The sequence below is a fragment of the Labrus mixtus genome, chromosome 10 (assembly GCF_963584025.1).
Source record: "Labrus mixtus chromosome 10, fLabMix1.1, whole genome shotgun sequence".
In the NCBI taxonomy this organism is placed as follows: domain Eukaryota; kingdom Metazoa; phylum Chordata; class Actinopteri; order Labriformes; family Labridae; genus Labrus; species Labrus mixtus.
In genome coordinates this window covers 30,276,366-30,294,442 of record NC_083621.1, presented here as the reverse complement: position 1 = coordinate 30,294,442, position 18,077 = coordinate 30,276,366, and the positions used below count along the sequence as shown (strand labels likewise).

At 42.6% G+C, this 18,077-nt stretch overlaps 1 long non-coding RNA gene across 1 annotated transcript; it reads left to right on the top strand.

The window, feature by feature from the left end:
- The first annotated feature begins 15,838 nt into the window (after positions 1 to 15,838).
- LOC132981552 (uncharacterized) lies at positions 15,839 to 17,657 on the top strand. Its single transcript, XR_009674604.1, has 5 exons — positions 15,839 to 15,883; positions 16,085 to 16,180; positions 16,422 to 16,582; positions 16,846 to 16,935; positions 17,565 to 17,657. It is a non-coding gene; the product is annotated as an uncharacterized LOC132981552 (long non-coding RNA).
- The last annotated feature ends 420 nt before the right edge of the window (positions 17,658 to 18,077 follow it).

The following is an 18,077-nucleotide window of genomic DNA, read 5'->3' as shown; positions in this document are numbered from 1 at the left end:
AAGTCACACAATCTTCCTCTAAAAAATGTTACCTGAATGAACTTGTGGTTACTTTGTTGTAACTTTATGTGGATGAACCAAAATGTTTCTATGTAGAGAAAAGCTAGTTTATTAATTAAAGAAAACAATTACACCAGAATCCACTTAGAGCTCCCCCTACAGGCCTGGAGTCTCCATCTGTGATGACTGGATCTTTTTTTCTCTCATGTTTTATATGCAGCATGTTTTTCATTTGCATTATGTTTCATTCGTCATTATTTTAGCTGCCAATTCCTCCTTTCACAGCACATTGACCCTTGTCAGCCACCGTACAGGCCCTCCACGGTCCCCTCATCACCTCATGGATCTTATGCTAGTAGCTGTTTGAGTCGTGTCATGAATCATCCTATTGATGCATCCTGCCTGCTTCTCTCTGTCATCTCAGAAGAAATTCTGCCCCCTGCCCTCCTGTAACCTCATTAATGACAGTTTGTCACGCCGACCTCCTCCTCCTCCGACGACGACGACAGACAAACTCACCGGCTTCTCACCCCAGCTGCAATAACCACGTAGAGTGTTGCTCTGTTCAGCAGCTGGAACTGCGATTAAAACTCCAAAAGTCCTTACAGATGTATATCAAACAGCAAAGACTTAAATGTTGTTTCAATCTGTTTCCTCCTGCTGTTTGTAAAATAACCTTTCTCCCCTTTGATGTCATTAAAAGTCTCTCAGGTTCAGGGGGGACGTGTGTGGAGCGAGCACGCTGACAGTAATGGCGAGCGAACAGTGGACCTAACCTACTTACAGGGAGAGAATCTCCTCTGAAAAAAACATCCTTGTTGACGTGTTTGAAGCTGCCCCGGGAAACACAAGCTGCCGCCATGTGCATTTCATTACCACAAGCAAACCCGTTTTCAAATCCTGTTAGGACTGTCAGAGAGCGCCGGCGGTTTGTGAACATGAGAGGCAGACTCATATGAGCTAGTGACGGCAGAGGGGGGAGTGTGTGTGTGTGTGTGTGTGTTGAGTGAAGATAGTCACTCATTTGTAAGACCCAAACTGGGACCACATGGTCTCTCATCGTCCATCATGGCGCTGTAGATGCTTTCTGCCTCTGGGTGTGGATGTGGATTTCTCTGTATTTCCTGAGCAGCCAGCGGTTCACATTAATCCTCATCCAGGAGAGACGTCCCTCCTTATATGTGCCTCTATGAGGAGGGCCCGTTCATCTGCTGAGTCTCAGTTCAGCAGAAATCTTGTTATTGTAGAATCATAAACCGGTTTTCTCACATTAACGGGTCGGAGGTCATGATGCCGATTAGTCAAGAGTGGAGCTCTGTCAGGTCTGTCGTCAAGAGGAGAAATTAACTACTTTTAAAATGTTTGTTGGATGGAGGTCAGATCGATCGTTTCTGTGTTTCAGGTCGTCGGGACTGCCAACAGAAGCCCTATACAGAGCGCCGTTTCAAGCCGCCATATTTACGTCCTTGTGATGTTTAACCTGTGATGTGACTTCCCGACTTGACGTCAGAATCGTCATTACATGAGGCAAAATATGTTTAGTTAATGTTAACATACTTTTAATTAATTCACTTATTGCACATCAACTTTTAGCTCAAATATAACTTTTAACAGAGACATTCACTGATCTTCTTCTTTGTAGCATCAACGCTTTGTTGCTGTTGTTACAACATTCAGACATTCCGAACTGAAATCCATGAACACACTGAAGTCAGAAGAACGACTTCGCAACTCAGAAACTTGGAGCACCTGAGGAGCACCTGAATGCAGCATGTTTCCCCTGCAGACACCAAAGCCTACTGAAGCGTTACTGGTCCATACAGCTCGGACTTCCCATGCTGAAAATCTGAAGGCACCAGGTTCAAGTATGACCATCGTCTTCTTTTACCCGATGTTATTCCTCGCTCACTCTCCTGGATTTCCTGCTGTAACCACTGTCCTGTCTCTCAAATAACGGCATAAATATAAAATAGATCTAAAACACGGGACAGTCAAATTCACGTCAGACGTCCTGAAAAAATGTTCAGACTTCCTGAGCGACTTTTAGAGCAGATTTTCAGACCTGCATAGTAGTAAGAAGTTCCCCAGGAACCTACAAGACATGGGAGCTCAGGAGCTGTTATGATTTGGAAAAACATGGAGTGTGTAGCCAACCTTAACAATTTGTATCTGTGAATCTTTACAGAAATTAAACAAGAAATGAAAAGAGCTAATATGTGTCAGGATTGACCTCAAAAAGAAATCAGAACTCTTCAGAGAACATAATTACTCACATGAAAACCCATAAAGCATGTGCCGATAGTTATTATATCGTGCTCTACTAAAAGATGAAGTGGTTCACCTTCCTACTGCTGTTTTTAAAGCTTTTCATATTTACCCTCCATCCAGGGCTCCCACCTGCCCAGGACCTTCATGTGGTCCTGAGTGGGCGGAGCCTCTGTGGATGATCTTCAAGCGGCTCGATTAGTCTGGGCCTCTGAGTCTGACCTGCTGCCCCACACCTGCACAGAGAGGATTTCCTCCCGGGCTGTGGTGTGGGCTCACGCTCTCCTGCGGCTCTGTGGAAGCTAACCTGTGCTGAACCTCCCGCTCTGTCCCCGGGTGCCCTCTCCCGCCAGGTGTCGGAGCTCAATGACTTTTCCCCGCCGTCATACATCATCCCTGACATTCTGCTTCTGTAATACGTTTTTTTTTTTATCGGGGTGGTTTATTTATCTTGCTACTAAAAAGTGGCACACAAAGACACACACAGAATTCATGGATTAGCACTTAAAGAGTGAAACAGCAGCTCGCCTGCAGGAGGAAAATCAATCAGGCCGTATTGACGAGTGTAAGTGAATGTGGAGGCTCAAATTCTTCCCAGTCGTTGCTTCCAACAAGTTGTATTGACAGCCTCTTTTCTCACATGATGTAGATGCAGCAGGTCTGAGACTCCCATTATCACCTGAGAGAGGGCGCCGCTCCGCCCCCGTTTACTGCAGGAGACCAACGATTTCCAGACGCAGCAACTTCTCCCTCTCCTGATCAATGCCACAAACATCCTGATTAAATCTCACTTTCATGAGAAGCGTCCAGCTGGAGGGAGATCTGTCTGATCTGCCACATCCTGATGTGTGAGATATGAATCGGGCTGTTTTCTGTGTTTTTGAATTGATGCCCGATCGACAGATTCTTTTGTCCCAGCTGGTCAAACGCAGCAGCTCGCTCAGCGGCCTCGGAGCGGTCAGCGTAGTGCAGCCGGCGAGCACGGTCCCTGCGAACGTCGAGTTGTTTCATACCCTCAGAGCGCTCAACGCGGACCTCTTCAGTAGTCCTTTGAACCCCTCCATTTTTAAAGCTGCTTCAAAATTTGCCCTGTAGCCAATTCTTACAAAATCTTGGGCTCAGACCCTTCTCCTCGCCGGCCGTGATTGCAGAATATCACCGCGCGGACTGTGCCGACCGCAAGAAGCATGAATCAGATTCAAGTCTGCAGGAACATGTTCGAGCTTTAAAGTGAAGAGGTGACATGAACTGAACCTGCCTCTCCACCATGTGCGGCGTCGCCTCTGCCATTCTTCTTCCCACTCCTCATGAAAGAGGCAGGTGTTTTTACATAAACATTGTTTACAGACGTTACATCTGAGTCAGCTAGCGGTGCGCACATGGCACTTTGACCCAAACAGGTCAAAGTTCATAGAAAATATTGATAATTTTAAAACTTTACGAGCATGTTAAATTCATTTTGTGAATTGATGTATCGCTTTGTTGTGGAGAATAATAATGAATAAATAACAGAGCTATTTATAGACTGAGCTCTGTGGTGACTCATTCGTTTAGACCGTCCTCTGTGGGCAACTTGGTGGCTTCCTGCAGGCGCCATGTTGGCAACTCCTGCTTCAAACCGAAACACCCGTAAGGACTATGCTGTTTATTGAAATATCGTCCTGTGTTCTTTATGAGTGCCACAAGAGTCCAAACTCTCAGTTTATCTTCATATCTGTGTTTCTCTGTCATTGTCAGGTGATGTAAACGTTCATCGTTTTAAAAGAAGCGTCACATGTCAGATTTTCAGAGCACGCCGTGTTCACTGTCAGGCTGCTCGCTTCTCCTCACACATACAGGAAGTGAAATAAAGAGCAATGTGTGTTGTGCATTAGCCTGCAGCAGTGTTGTCTTTGTATGTGTGTCTGCAGGATGGAAACATCTATAAATTACAGTTTCCTGTCACAGAGGTCGACCTCGTGTCAATCTGCATCAAAAATAGAACCGCTGATTTGATCAAGAACCCGAGCACGATGAGTCGGAGCCTCGACGCCGAGGCAGCATGAACATTTCTGAATCTGTAAGAAAATCTATTTTTGATCATGTTCCATGGCGGGCGTTCAAAAACAAAGTTGGAGAAGTGTAATGAAAGAGGCCTCGTATCAGTGAGTGTGGAATAAGACGGAATTGGAAAAAGCCTCGGGGTTCATTATGGTGCAAATGGTCTGGATCTCTTACCACAAGTCTAATACAATACATCTCCGGATGAACGTCTCATCACTATTTCCATTTTATTTATCCACACAGGCAGAAAGCAGAACATACAGTTTGAAAAAAAGCACGCCGCCGCCGCCACCGCCGCTGGGGGATATTTTGTGATGCAAACCTCTCAGAGAGATAATGAAAGTCGCTGCATCCCAACTGTAATGGAAAGTCTCCCTTCAGCACTCCTGCTAATGCCTTTCTGCAGGAGATCAGAACAAGCTGCACACACACCTGTAATCACGCACACTCAAAGGGAGGAGTCTGGGGTTTACTCCCCGCTCGCTAATTGAACTAATTGGCTAATCATAGGGACGCACCCCCCCCCCCCCCCCACCTCTGCTTTCCAATTACTGCGCTGAAGTAGAGCTCATCAAAAAATACCTCAGGTCCTCAGAATGAAGGAGTAAATTACAAAGCTGTTATGAGTGTGGTCACTGGTGGTGGGCACCTATAAGACATTTTACATCCTGGTAATTGGCAAATAATGTTAGGAGGGAGAGGAGCGCGGCGATACGAGGTGTCCCCTCCCTCGACGGAACGGCAACTCATTATTCTTGTTCAGTGAGGTGGAGAAACTCTCCTTTCCTGGGAATATCCTGCAGCACACACACACACACACACACACACACACACACACACACACACACACACACACACACACACACACACACACGTTTAGAGACAACACACACACACACACACACACACACACACACACACACGTTTAGAGACAACACACACACACACACACACACACACACACACACGTTTAGAGACAACACACACACACACACACACACACGTTTAGAGACAACACACACACACACACACACACACACACACACACGTTTAGAGACAACACACACACACACACACACACGTTTAGAGACAACACACACACACACACACACACACACACACGTTTAGAGACAACACACACACACACACACACACACACACGTTTAGAGACAACACACACACACACACACACACACACACACACGTTTAGAGACAACACACACACACACGTTTAGAGACAACACACACACACACACACGTTTAGAGACAACACACACACACACACACACACGTTTTGAGACAACACACACACACACACACACGTTTAGAGACAACACACACACACACACGTTTAGAGACAACACACACACACACACACACACACACACACACACGTTTAGAGACAACACACACACACACACACACACACACACACACACGTTTAGAGACAACACACACACACACATGTTTAGAGACAACACACACACACACACACACACACACATGTTTAGAGACAACACACACACACACGTTTAGAGACAACACACACACACACGTTTAGACACAACACACACGTTTAGAGACAACACACACACACACACGTTTAGAGACAACACACACACACACGTTTAGACACAACACACACGTTTAGAGACAACACACACACACACACACGTTTAGAGACAACACACACACACACGTTTAGAGACAACACACACACACACACGTTTAGAGACAACACACACACACACACGTTTAGAGACAACACACGTTTAGAGACAACACACACACACACACACGTTTAGAGACAACACACACACACACACACGTTTAGAGACAACACACGTTTAGAGACAACACACACACACGGATCATACAACGTTCCTGAGAGACGCTCAGAGTTGATTGTTGTGCGAGAGCTACTTTTAAACAGAAATAAGGCGGTTAACGCCATAATGAAAGCGCTCTCCTGAGGGAGAGGCAGTGCAGCAGACGAGAAGAGGATGCACTCTTCGTGGAGGTCTGACCAAGGTCTCTGCTGCACGCCGCCAGGACAGCGTCGACCTGTGTGTGTGTGTGTGTATGTGTCTGTGTGTGTGTGTGTGTGTGTGTGTGTGTGTGTGTCTGTGTGTGTGTGTGTGTGTGTATGTGTCTGTGTGTGTGTGTGTGTGTGTGTGTGTGTGTGTGTGTGTGTGTGTGTGTGTATGTGTCTGTGTGTGTGTGTGTGTGTGTGTGTGTGTGTGTGTATGTGTGTGTGTCTGTGTGTGTGTGTGTGTGTGTGTGTGTGTGTGTGTGTGTGTGTGTGTGTCTGTGTGTGTGTGTGTGTGTCTGTGTGTGTGTGTCTGTGTGTGTGTGTCTGTGTGTGTGTCTGTGTGTGTGTGTGTGTGCGTCTGTGTGTGTGTGTGTGTGTGTGTGTGTGTGTCTGTGTGTGTGTGTGTGTGTGTCTGTGTGTGTGTGTGTGTGTCTGCTTGTGTGCTTGTGTGTGTGTGTGTGTGTGTGTGTGTGTGTGTGTGTCTGTGTGTGTGTGTGTGTGTGTGTGTGTCTGTGTGTGTGTGTGTGTCTGCTTGTGTGCTTGTGTGTGTGTGTGTGTGTGTGTGTGTGTGTGTGTGTGTGTGTGTGTGTGTGTGTGTGTGTGTCTGCTGGTATGTAGCTCCTCATGATCTGCAGTGGAACACAATCAGAGTCCTTCATGTCACGAGGTAAATCCAGTTTATTTCCCCCATGTGACTGAATTATAAGAAATTACATTTTACATCTTTTTTATCTCCTCGTTATATTCGGGGCTTTTTGGTGCTGAGCTGATTGCTTCTCTGAGTTATTGTTGGAGAAAAGACATTCAAAGTAGTCTACAGAGAAATGTAGGAGTGATAATGATGACAGCGCTGCACACACATTGTTCTTTGATTGGCTTGAACAGCTGATACACACCTGATGATTCCTGTCAGCTTTTTATTGCAGGTGACACTTTGAAAGAGGCAATCTTTAACCCGAGGCAGATTGCTTTTTTAAATATCATTCCCTCCGCTGTCACTGTGCAATTATTCTTCAGTGTGTGTAGGAGAGATAATAGAGAGCAGATCAGAGGCTGATAGAGACAGACTGATGGAGATAAGAGGGGGAGAGAGAGAGGGTGGGGGGCGGCCTCTGGGCAGGGGGAGGCTGGGGGTCCAGATCTGTCTGAAGATGGCATCATCAAAAGAAGAAAAAAAGGTTATTACATCATTTTATTTCAACACAAAGTGAAGTTAAAAAACATAAAACATTGAAGCATATTCATAAAATAACAAAAATAACAGATTCAATGATGGCAGAGTGTGGAGGGTGAGGGGGGGCTGCAGGGTGCCCCACAAGGTCGACTCCACACAGGATGGATCAAACCTCTGGATTCACAATAACCTCCTCGGTTTGTCACTCAGATTGTGTTTTAAAATAAAGTATTTTAATTTCATCTGGATTTAAAATGTTGTCATTAATGTTTCTGTAATCGTTTCTCTTTCCTGGCTTTTAATTATTATATCATCCAATAAACATATCCTCCTCCTCTTCTTCAGTGTTAAATAAGTCTCAGAGCTCCTCAAAACATGTGTGTGAAGTTTCTTGTTCTAAATCCACTCTGATCCTGTATTTGATCATGTCTATAAAACAAACAAAATAAATCTTGGTATTGCAGCTCCTCCCACACCTGTGGCACACAGGAGTCTCCGTCAGTGTCTGTACTGAATTTACTGCATGAGGTTTCTTAAAGCTTATTTAACAGGTTTCATGGTATATCATACTTTCAATCACAGCATCTCTTTGAACAGTGTTTTACATTTGTCTGCTTCATCATCTGAACCTGACTCAGGTGTGTAGACCTTGTTGTGGGCGGGGCCTATCCAGGGTCAATCAAAAACATCAACACGCACACTGTCTTAAAAAATGGTCTGCACTTTAAAATGAGCTGTTTTCTCCCATTAGGTTTTCATCTTTGACGACGCAAGCTGCGTTTTTTTAAAATTTGGAGCCACATTTCTGTTTCTGTCGTCGTGTCGTCTGCAGAAAAGTTTACCCCGACTCACTTTGTTTATCTCTGCATGCAAATGACGTGACCTCGTCTCTGATGGTGTTCCAGTTCCAGTGTGAGCGGAGATAAATCAGACACACCTCATGTAATTCAAATGTAGTTAGGAGTGTTTCATTCCTTAGATCTGCACACACACACACACACACACACACACACACACACACACACACACACACACACACACAACCATGACGGTCACCGTACTTCTTGTTTCAACTCTTTTATTTTGAAGGTCTGAACAAGTGAAAGATAATCTGAGTGAAGCCTTGTTGTTTTGGAGCTTTCTTTTATGATTAAAAGGAGAAAAGTGAACAATCAAAGAAGAACTCAAATCCGTGACTTGACTTAAGTCCTGTTCACACAGGATTAGTTATACCTGAGGACCACAGGTAGTTTGGGGATTTCCCCCCAGCGCCCATCCTTTTTCTCAATATGATGTTGAACATCATTCAGTTTTACAGTTCTGCATATGAGCTTCCATGCAAAGTGTTTATCTCTGAATAGGCTCTGTTTGTGTGTGTGTCTGAGGCCATGTGTTGGGATAAGAAAACCCATCAACATACGCTAAAGTTGGGGGAAGCCGACAACTCGGGTGTCAGATTTCACACATTAACATGGGGATCGGTGAAGAGAGGCTGTAATATGAGGAATCATCGCCGACATTCAAATCTGTGGTGCAGGAACGTTTCCGTTGCATTTAAAAACAGCTGATTGTTGGCAGTAACAGGACGTTGCACTTGGAGAAACTCCAACTCATTGATTCCTCCGATCGAAGTGAAATTTGGTGCACAGGTAGACAACACCTTAGTCATGTTAAGTTTTAGACTTAAAAAGTGCAACAGTGTTTCTGTGATGGTGTGTCGAAGTTTTATGTGACAGGAAGTTGATGGTTCTTAAACACACAGGGCTTCATCATGCCCAGACTTTACCTATTGTCCAAACGTCCTCTTTAAACACATCTACATGCCAGTATTGTATTTTTGTTAAATCATCTGGTTCTGGTAAGTCACAAAGTCACACATTTCTGCTACATTTACGTGTAAGTGTGAAAAATAGCATATTCTTCCTTTAAGTGTAAGCAGGTGGTGATTACATATAGCTGAAAAAGACATCACATCATGGCGTTTGTCCTTTGGCATTTAACAAGAGTTACCTTTGGTAGCAGAGCAGCCGAGTGAGTCCAGCGCTATCGAGTGTGCGCCGCTGGGAGTGGGAGACGGGACACCAGCGGACATAATGGTGAAGAATACTGGTTAAATTGTACATTTTTACCTTGGGCCCCAACAGGCTCTAATCGCCCCTGAATACTGATTAGTTTTAGCCCTAACCCCATGGTGGTCCCTTTCATGGACCCCCCCAACTGGCATGGGGCTCTCAGCAGTGCATGTGCTTCCTCAACGTAAAACTGAAGGGTGCCTTTGAGAGCAGCAGGGGATGTGGTCGGTACGAGCCTTGTTGGACAGCCTGCCAGTGCGAGCTAGCACTGGAGTAGATTCTTCCTGGGCACCCTCTGGCTGAGATGGACAACAAGCTCAACCAGCTTGGGGACATCCACCAGCAGACCAGGATCCCTGACATACCAGTGCCCCACTTTCCGACCACATCCAAGATTTGTCCACCACCCCTGGGAAATAGCTCCAGAACAGAACGGTGTGCCCTAATATGGGGGTGTTTAACACCATGTCTCTATGGCCCTCTGTTCCTGAGTTACTGCAGAAATGTAGCTTGGTTCTAAGTGGATAGGACTTTCTTATGAAAAGCTTTTCACTTATAAAAGCTTTGGACGCCCGACCGACTTGGCACAGGAGTCAGAGTCTTTCTCAAAGATGGCTGATTCTTGTGGCAGGAAGTGATATGAAGAATGTTGGTTGTCATTGTTTCTGCAACCTGCAGTTGGTTTCCACAGCAACCATGTTAAAGAAAACACTGAATCACTTAGCGGATATTTCTCCAGAGGGGAGCTCAGGCGGATGAGACAGACAGAAGTTTCCAGTCGGCTGTAACGTGGACCGCTGGAACAGATATCTATGTGAGCTTTGTGCTAGCATGAAATTAAAGCTCTCATATTTAGATGAACGCACATTTATTCCAATCATGTTCATCTTTTATCTTACTCCATACTGCGAGCCAATAAATCTGTGTGTGTTGAATCAAATCGAAATTAACGGCGAGCGTCTACCATTTAATAAAAAGAGCAAATGAAAAGAGGTTGAGAGCACGAGGCAGAAAGATTAGAGAGTGAGTACAATGATGCTGAAACTGCTGACAGCACTGATGTTATTAGTGATATGCAGAATGTGATCCAGCCTGCGATGGTAACAGAAGTGTTTGTCATGTCGTTTAAATAAAACAGATTAAAACCAATTTGATTAGCTCGAGTTAGAGGGACTAAGAGATGGTGAGTGTGTGTGTGTGTGTGTGTGTGTGTGTGTGTGTGTGTGTGTGTGTGTGTGTGTGTGTGTGCGTTCACACACCGGGGACCATAAAAGGCTCATGGATGGCTAAAATGAAGCTCCAGTGCGTCACAGAGAGCTGATAGTAGCTGTGTGGAGATGGATCGTGTAAAACTCTAAGTGGACATATTTCTTTTCTTTTTTGTATTACTTTGTGTATAGCTTCTTTTTACAATACAGACATACAGGACAGACAAGAACACCCAGCAGTATTACACAAAATGATGGAAAGAAAGAAAGAGAGGCAAGGGGCACACATCTAGATGTCCAAAGCTGCCAGTAGACCACAAAAAGAAATTCAAAAAAGAGACTGTCCTGGGTAGAAAAGAAACAAAAAACAAAAAACAAAAAAACACACATATGTGGGTGGGAGTCAGTCGGAATCCTCAGTCAGTATGCCAAATAAGATAGTTTGCACATAATATAGACATAACAAAGCAGCACAGACCATAATGCATACAGTTAAAGGGATACTTCACCCGTTGAAACATGGATCTGTATTGACATTGGGTCATATATGTAGTAGAAATGTGAAATACATTTTGAAGTTGGTGCCTTCTTGACCGAGAAAAGGCAGAAAGTGCAGTTCCTGGAGTGTCCACTAGAGGCTGGCTGCAGAAGCACAGGAAGTCACATACACACCCATTCTAAAAAGTCTGTTTTTACAGCAGAGATTAACATGTTTACAGCCTGGTTCAAATAACAAATAGGTCTCAACCAAATCAGTTTTGATTTGATGAAGGATAAGAGTTATTCACAATAAGGCGTCTAGCTGACCTGATTGACAGGTGGGCGCGGTGTGTAATGGTTCGGCTGGATCCTATCCAGCTGTGCAACTAATATTCCAGTATAAAATGGCGACACGTGCGCCATCATTACACGCAACCTGACGCTATTAAAAACCCATCCCCATTCATTCTTTATTGATAGCTGATTGAATGCTGTGCTGGGAGAGACAGCGACGCAGCGTGACTTTTTCCACATCTTTTCAATTCAATCAATCAACTTTTATTTGTATAGCGTCAACTCATAACAAATGTTATCTCGAGACACTTTACAAGAAGCAGGTAAAAGACCTTACTCTTTGTCTGTTAACATTACAAAAGAGCAGGTAAAAAGACCTTAAGCACTTTCTTACTTTTCTCCTTCACGAGGTCATAATTGTGCATTAACAGAAAACGGGGGGATAGTGTTCCATAAATAAACCTTGTGGAGCGCTCTTTTGATTGAAAGACAATCAGAATCAGAATCAGATTTATTGTCCAGGTATGCTTACACACAAAAGGAATTTAACTTGGGTGAACTGTGCTCTCTTATGTACAGGTACAACATTAAAAATCAACAATAAACATAAAAAGAAAAGACAAATATGTACAAGACAAAATAAGATACAGTGAAGTGGTGAGTAGTGCAAAAGAGTCCTATATTAAAGTTAAAGAGTGACCAGCGGAGTCGGGCAGAGAGCTCGCAGGCTATAGGAGTCTGTCTTTGGCTATTGAAGCTTCGCACTAAACGTCCTCTTTCATTGTTTTTGTGTTTCTTCTCGCGCTACATTCTTTTATATTCTTGTGTACCAACCGTGCAAAGCTGTGACAACTAATTTCCCCGAGGGGACAATAATGTATTGTATTTCTGTAAGGACGGTTTTATAGTGGATGATTTTAATTTCTCTGAATTTCTTTGAGGATATGTTGGCAGAGACGGCCCTCCCTATACACGAATTAAGCGGCTGCTTAGGGCCCCGCCGCCACTAGGGGGGCCCCAAATTGACTGTGACTGACCGTCCGTGACCTGACATTACTTACTTCTGACTAACCTGGCAACCTTTCAAATGTTGATAATGTAATGCTCAGTGTTGCTAATAGGGCGGCAAGAAATGATCATAATATTTGGTTGATTAAAAACTGGCAACAATGAGGAGGATGTCAAGAAGAGAAAAAGAAAAGATGAAACGAGTCTATCCATCGGTGGCAGAGCAAAGGAAAAAGAAGAAGGATGTCGGACAAAAGAGAGAAGCACAAGGTAATTTTTAGAAACGTAATTATTTGAATACTATGGACGTGGGCCTTATTTTTTGGAAATGTTGTCCTTGATATAGTCTTTATCTTAACTTTAAGTTGGCAGCTAGCTAGCTCAGCTATCGATAACCGAATCATTGTTGCTAATGCTAGCGCTGTTTAGCTAGCAGCACGGTCCAGCGCCGGGTAGAGACAGACCCAGCTGCTATGAATGTGTTTTCTTTTATAACAGTTAACGTTAGGTCTGGGCGAGAAAAAAAACAATCTAAAAGTTAGTAAAACCTAAAGAAAACACATAATAGAGCATCAATAAGATATCTATGAATGCAAATGGTAACAAGTGTAATTATAAAAGATGAAAAATGATCTGCTCCATGCTGTGAAGGGTTACTGTAGGAACAGTATGTAAGGGTTAAACAAATCAATAAGTAAATTACCTCATTTAACCTTGTATTTACTTTAACTTACTCCTAACATTATTTTCTGCTCACACTAATTGTAAAAACAAAATAATTGTCTTTCTCAGGGGGAGCATGGCTGTGGACAATCATGTAAGGAGGCTGACACCAGAAGCAAGATATGATGACATTATAGAGGACTTTGCATCCAAAAAAGCAAGCAGACAAACATTCTGACATGGTCATTAACAGGAACAGGGTAATACAAAATGGATGAGGTGAAAATCAAAGTTTGCTTTTTAGGGCTTTAGACTAAAGTTTTCTCATTCCTTTTTTTTTTCTTTTTTTAATATATTTTTGCTTATTTATTTTATTTTTTATTCTTTTTTTTCATATATATTTTTATTAGATGTATGTATTTTTCTACTGAACCTTGTATTTGCACTTTTGACTAATTATTGTTCACTAAAGTTACAGTTTTGTTGCATTGTTTTTGTTGTTGTGGAGTTTATTATTATCTTGCTGTGTTCTAAAAGAATAAATATGAACTGAAAATACAATCTTTTGTAGAATCTTTAATCTGTCTGCTATATCAAGAGAATAAGTTTTCAGCAAAGTAGGAATCTGTGGTGCAACTTCCCCGTCTTTTGAAGCTGTGGAGAAGGGAAAATCATTACAAAAGGTATGCTTTATGAAGCATTCAAACACTAACAAAGTAGAAGTAGAAATGTGGCAAGTCTGTAAGCTTTACTTTGACTGTTTGAGTGAGTGTACTTAATAAGCAGTAAAATAATTGTGTCCCATCATGTTCAAAGAGGTACAGATAAAATGCGTAAGGTTTGTGATTGCATACAGTTGCTGGTTTGCGAAGGCAACTCTCCACTGTCCACCGCAAGGCAGGGCCACAAAATGATATTACTTAGGGCCCCCAGATGTCCAGGGCCGGCCCTGTATGTTGGACAAATGATTGGTCAATAACACAAAGCCTGAGTGAGACCTTCAGAGTACAGAGTGGTTTAGGCCATCCACCTGAACTGTCCTGTGTTGTGTCTGTCTCTTAAGAATGTTTCTGAATTAAGGAACATGGACCTTGGGAAAATTAGGTTTAGTGTTCTCCTGTTGATTGAGCAACATTTTTGAGCAGAAGCCATGTGACACTCTGCAGTTCACAGGTATGCAGATAAGACGAGTCTGCGCTCTGAGATCTCGTTTCATGTCTGAGGCGGAGGAGTGTTTGTCAGGCAGACAAGCAGCCAAGAGTTGGACGCAGATCTGCCGGCAGACTGACTCCAAAGTGTGATTCAAATGAACTCCAAATGAAATGATAGAGAGGAGAGCAAAGAGATCGGGATGAGGAGAGTCAAAGTTTGAGGGAGGTTTTGAAGTTTGGAAGAGACAGAAGGAGAAGCTGAGACAGACGAAAGGAGTCGAGTGAGTGTTTGGCAGGCTCAGGGAGAGAGAGAGAGGGAGAGCGGGGGAGCGAGGGAGGAGGGTGCAGGCGGCTGGCAGCGCTCAGAGCAGGACCCCAGTGATTTATCCCTCAGTCCTGCATTAGTCAGATGGATGTTGCTGTGTGCAGATTAAGATTAGGATACATTCATCAATGCAGCAGCGGACACAAATGCATTACAGCCGGGAAGTAAACAAGGCAGCGGCCGCCAAGGGAATCAATGTGCATAATTAAAAGGATAATATGGAACCACCATCCGTCACTCGGCCATACGAGTGTCCACTAGAAGCTGCAAATCACTGCAGGATGGTCCACAGTGTGGCTGAAAACACAAACAGATGGGGCCGTATAAAATATAAACGATAGGAAACAGATAATGTATCAGTCGGTCCGCATAGACACAGATCGAGTCCCCTCTCAGGCCTCATTAACACGGAAATGATCCACTGAAAACAGAAAGATTTTAAGATAAGATCAGCTCTCAGACGATAACCACAAGGATCCAACCTAACACGCTGTAGTGGCCATGCCAGGCCAGTAGTTGGCGGTGTGACTGAATATTATGAAACAACACAAGCATGCTGCCTTTATTTGAGACCGGACAATCTTCAATCACTGAGTGACAATGTGGGGAATGACAAAACCCTGGCCGCCTGCTTTGGAGGACATCAGCCTCTGTACAAGGGGCACTCGAGCCAACCACTATATAGGCCACCGGCGCCCTGAGCTAGCTGGGGGAATGACATGCAGGAAAGGAGCCACAGGCCAGATTTGAATTCTTTATTATGCATGTATGTGTTAATTAAAACGAGACGAGCCAATCTTGGTTTCAGATCTTTGGTGTTGGAAAACCTATAGCTGTTATAAACAGGAAATATGATCACGTAAACAGTAAACACTGATTGTTCTAATATAACTGACATTCACTGCTCAATTGTTAAATGAGTAAACACTATTTATCCAGAAATAAGGACACTGTTCTGCACCAAAAGGCTAATAAAACAAGTTAACAAAAGCAAAATCTTTGAGCCCTCCTTTCAGCACTCTGTAAGTCGCGTTTCTGTTACTCCTTTACTGTAAATAAACTGTAAAGATACATTTCTGCAAAAATTTACAGCTTAGCTAGTTTTTAATTTTCTTTGTCTTAAGGCTTAAACACTGGCAACTTGGTTATATCTGGAGTACGCAATGTGGTATGTATATTTAAAGCACAGACTTTTAATAGACATTTATTGTGCACAATCACTGTAAAGAGAATACAGATGTGAGCAATGCACAAAAGGGAAATGTATCTAAAATCACTGTATCTGTTCACTGTATCATCATTCTATGCTTTGTAGAAGGGCCCCACTTATTAGTCAAAAACCTCTTTTCTGATTCCAAAGTTACTGCAGACCACCTTTTCCCTGAGATGTAAAGAGGTCATTAATGATGACTTGCCTGTTGGAGAGATCCTGGAATGCTGGTCTGCCCTAAAGATGGAGTCACAGGTGAGTTTTTTTTCTTTACTTTTGTGTTTTGTGTGAGCAGATGAGGCTGTGACCCTGACATTAACATTTAACTATACTTTGTGAATATAAAGTGTAGGGATCTCAACGTCAGTCACTAAATCTGACAAGCTTTTAACAAATTAAAAGTTTTGCCATGTTTAAAAAGATTAACAGCTTCATTTTCCTTTTCTTTTGAAATGCACTTCAATGTAACTTAAAAATCTCTTTTTTATTTTTACAGATCTGTGCAAAGTTTCACAGAATTACAAACATCAACCTGAAAAACCACTTCTATGCTGAGTTAGACAGACTTGTCTTGAGGGTTTGTTCAGGAAGAAAGCTGCACGCACAGGGAAGGTATCTGAAGTCCTGAATCAGCTCTTCAACACTTATGACCTCCAGGTGAGTTGATTATACTTCTTCATGCATGATAATAATAGGGCTAAATGATGATGCCATTGTTAACGGATGACAGTCTTCTATCATGAAAGACTGTTTGAAAAAAAATCATCATCAAGTCTTCCACTCTGTATATTGTCATTTGACAGTTCGGTAAATATTACCCAACCGTATTTAAAAACATCATAGAGCTATTTCTTGTGATGAACTGTGTGCCTTCCTTGTTAAGCATTTAAAATTAAGAATAATGTTTTGTCACACTTAAGGAACAAGTTGACGTCCAACGTGCTGCTGTCCTCCGTGCTCTCCCTACATATCTGTATGAGGATGACTCCAGGTTTCTGAAGCTGTTGGATGTAAGTCAACATATTATTTAGAATTGTAATGTGGCTTTTGAAGTCCTGGATGCTTGTCAGATTTAGTGACTGACGTTGAGATCCCTACACTTTATATTCACAAGTAGTAACATGTTAATGTCAGGAAACCTGTCAGGGTCACAGCCTCATCTGCTCACACAAAACACAAAAGTAAAGAAAAAAAACTCACCTGTGACTCCATCTTTAGGGCAGACCAGCGTTCCAGGATCTCTCCAACATCATCTATTTTATTCAGATTCTGTAATTTTGAATGAAGTAATAATTGTCCTGGAACATCTAGGCTTAAAACATCTAAACAACATGAACAACAACATTGATAGAAAGAAAAAGCATTTAATATTGTGTTTTTTAAAAAAAAGCTTGTAAGTGGAGCCAGTGTCTTTTGGTACCATTTTGCTTTGATTCTTTTAAGAAAAAGAAATAAGGAGAATAATTACTATATTTAAAGTAGTGAATAAAGAAACCCCTGAATAACAATAGGTTAGTGTCCTTTCCATATTTTTCAGCTGATCAAAAAAACAATGTCTGCGTTGGGTACATTGTCATTCAGTGGGAAACACTGAAGCTTAGGTAGTTAATGTGTAACAGTTCTCTGTTCTTGTCTTTAGGTGGCCCTGTCAGATGAATGCAAATCAACAACATACCAGTCGGGCTCCTCATGATCAGTGCCACTTCAACAGATGCTGTGGTCGTCTGCCCCCGAAAAGGTTGCAGTTGTGCTTGAGGGTAACACAGTTGTCGATTTCCCCACATTTTCTGACACATTTGTCATGGTTTTTGGTTATTGAGCCTTTAGAATGATCTGATCTCACACATGGGCACGCACAGGCGCACACACACACACACCCCAAAACAATGTAAAACTTCACTGAATTATTTCTGTTCCGTGGACTTGTGTAATTTTGGCATTGCAAAGAGTATTTAAAGTTTTAAGTATTTCAAAATATAGTTTTTAGTTGGAATTAAGTAGAGTTTTTAATTATAGGAAAGTTTTCAAAACTAAATGAAACTCAAAATATATATATAAACATAATGTAAATAATTACTTATAGAGAACATAAATAATTTATGGTACGGCTTAACAAAGTATTTGTGTTTGCAGTACTTAATTTTTATTTCTT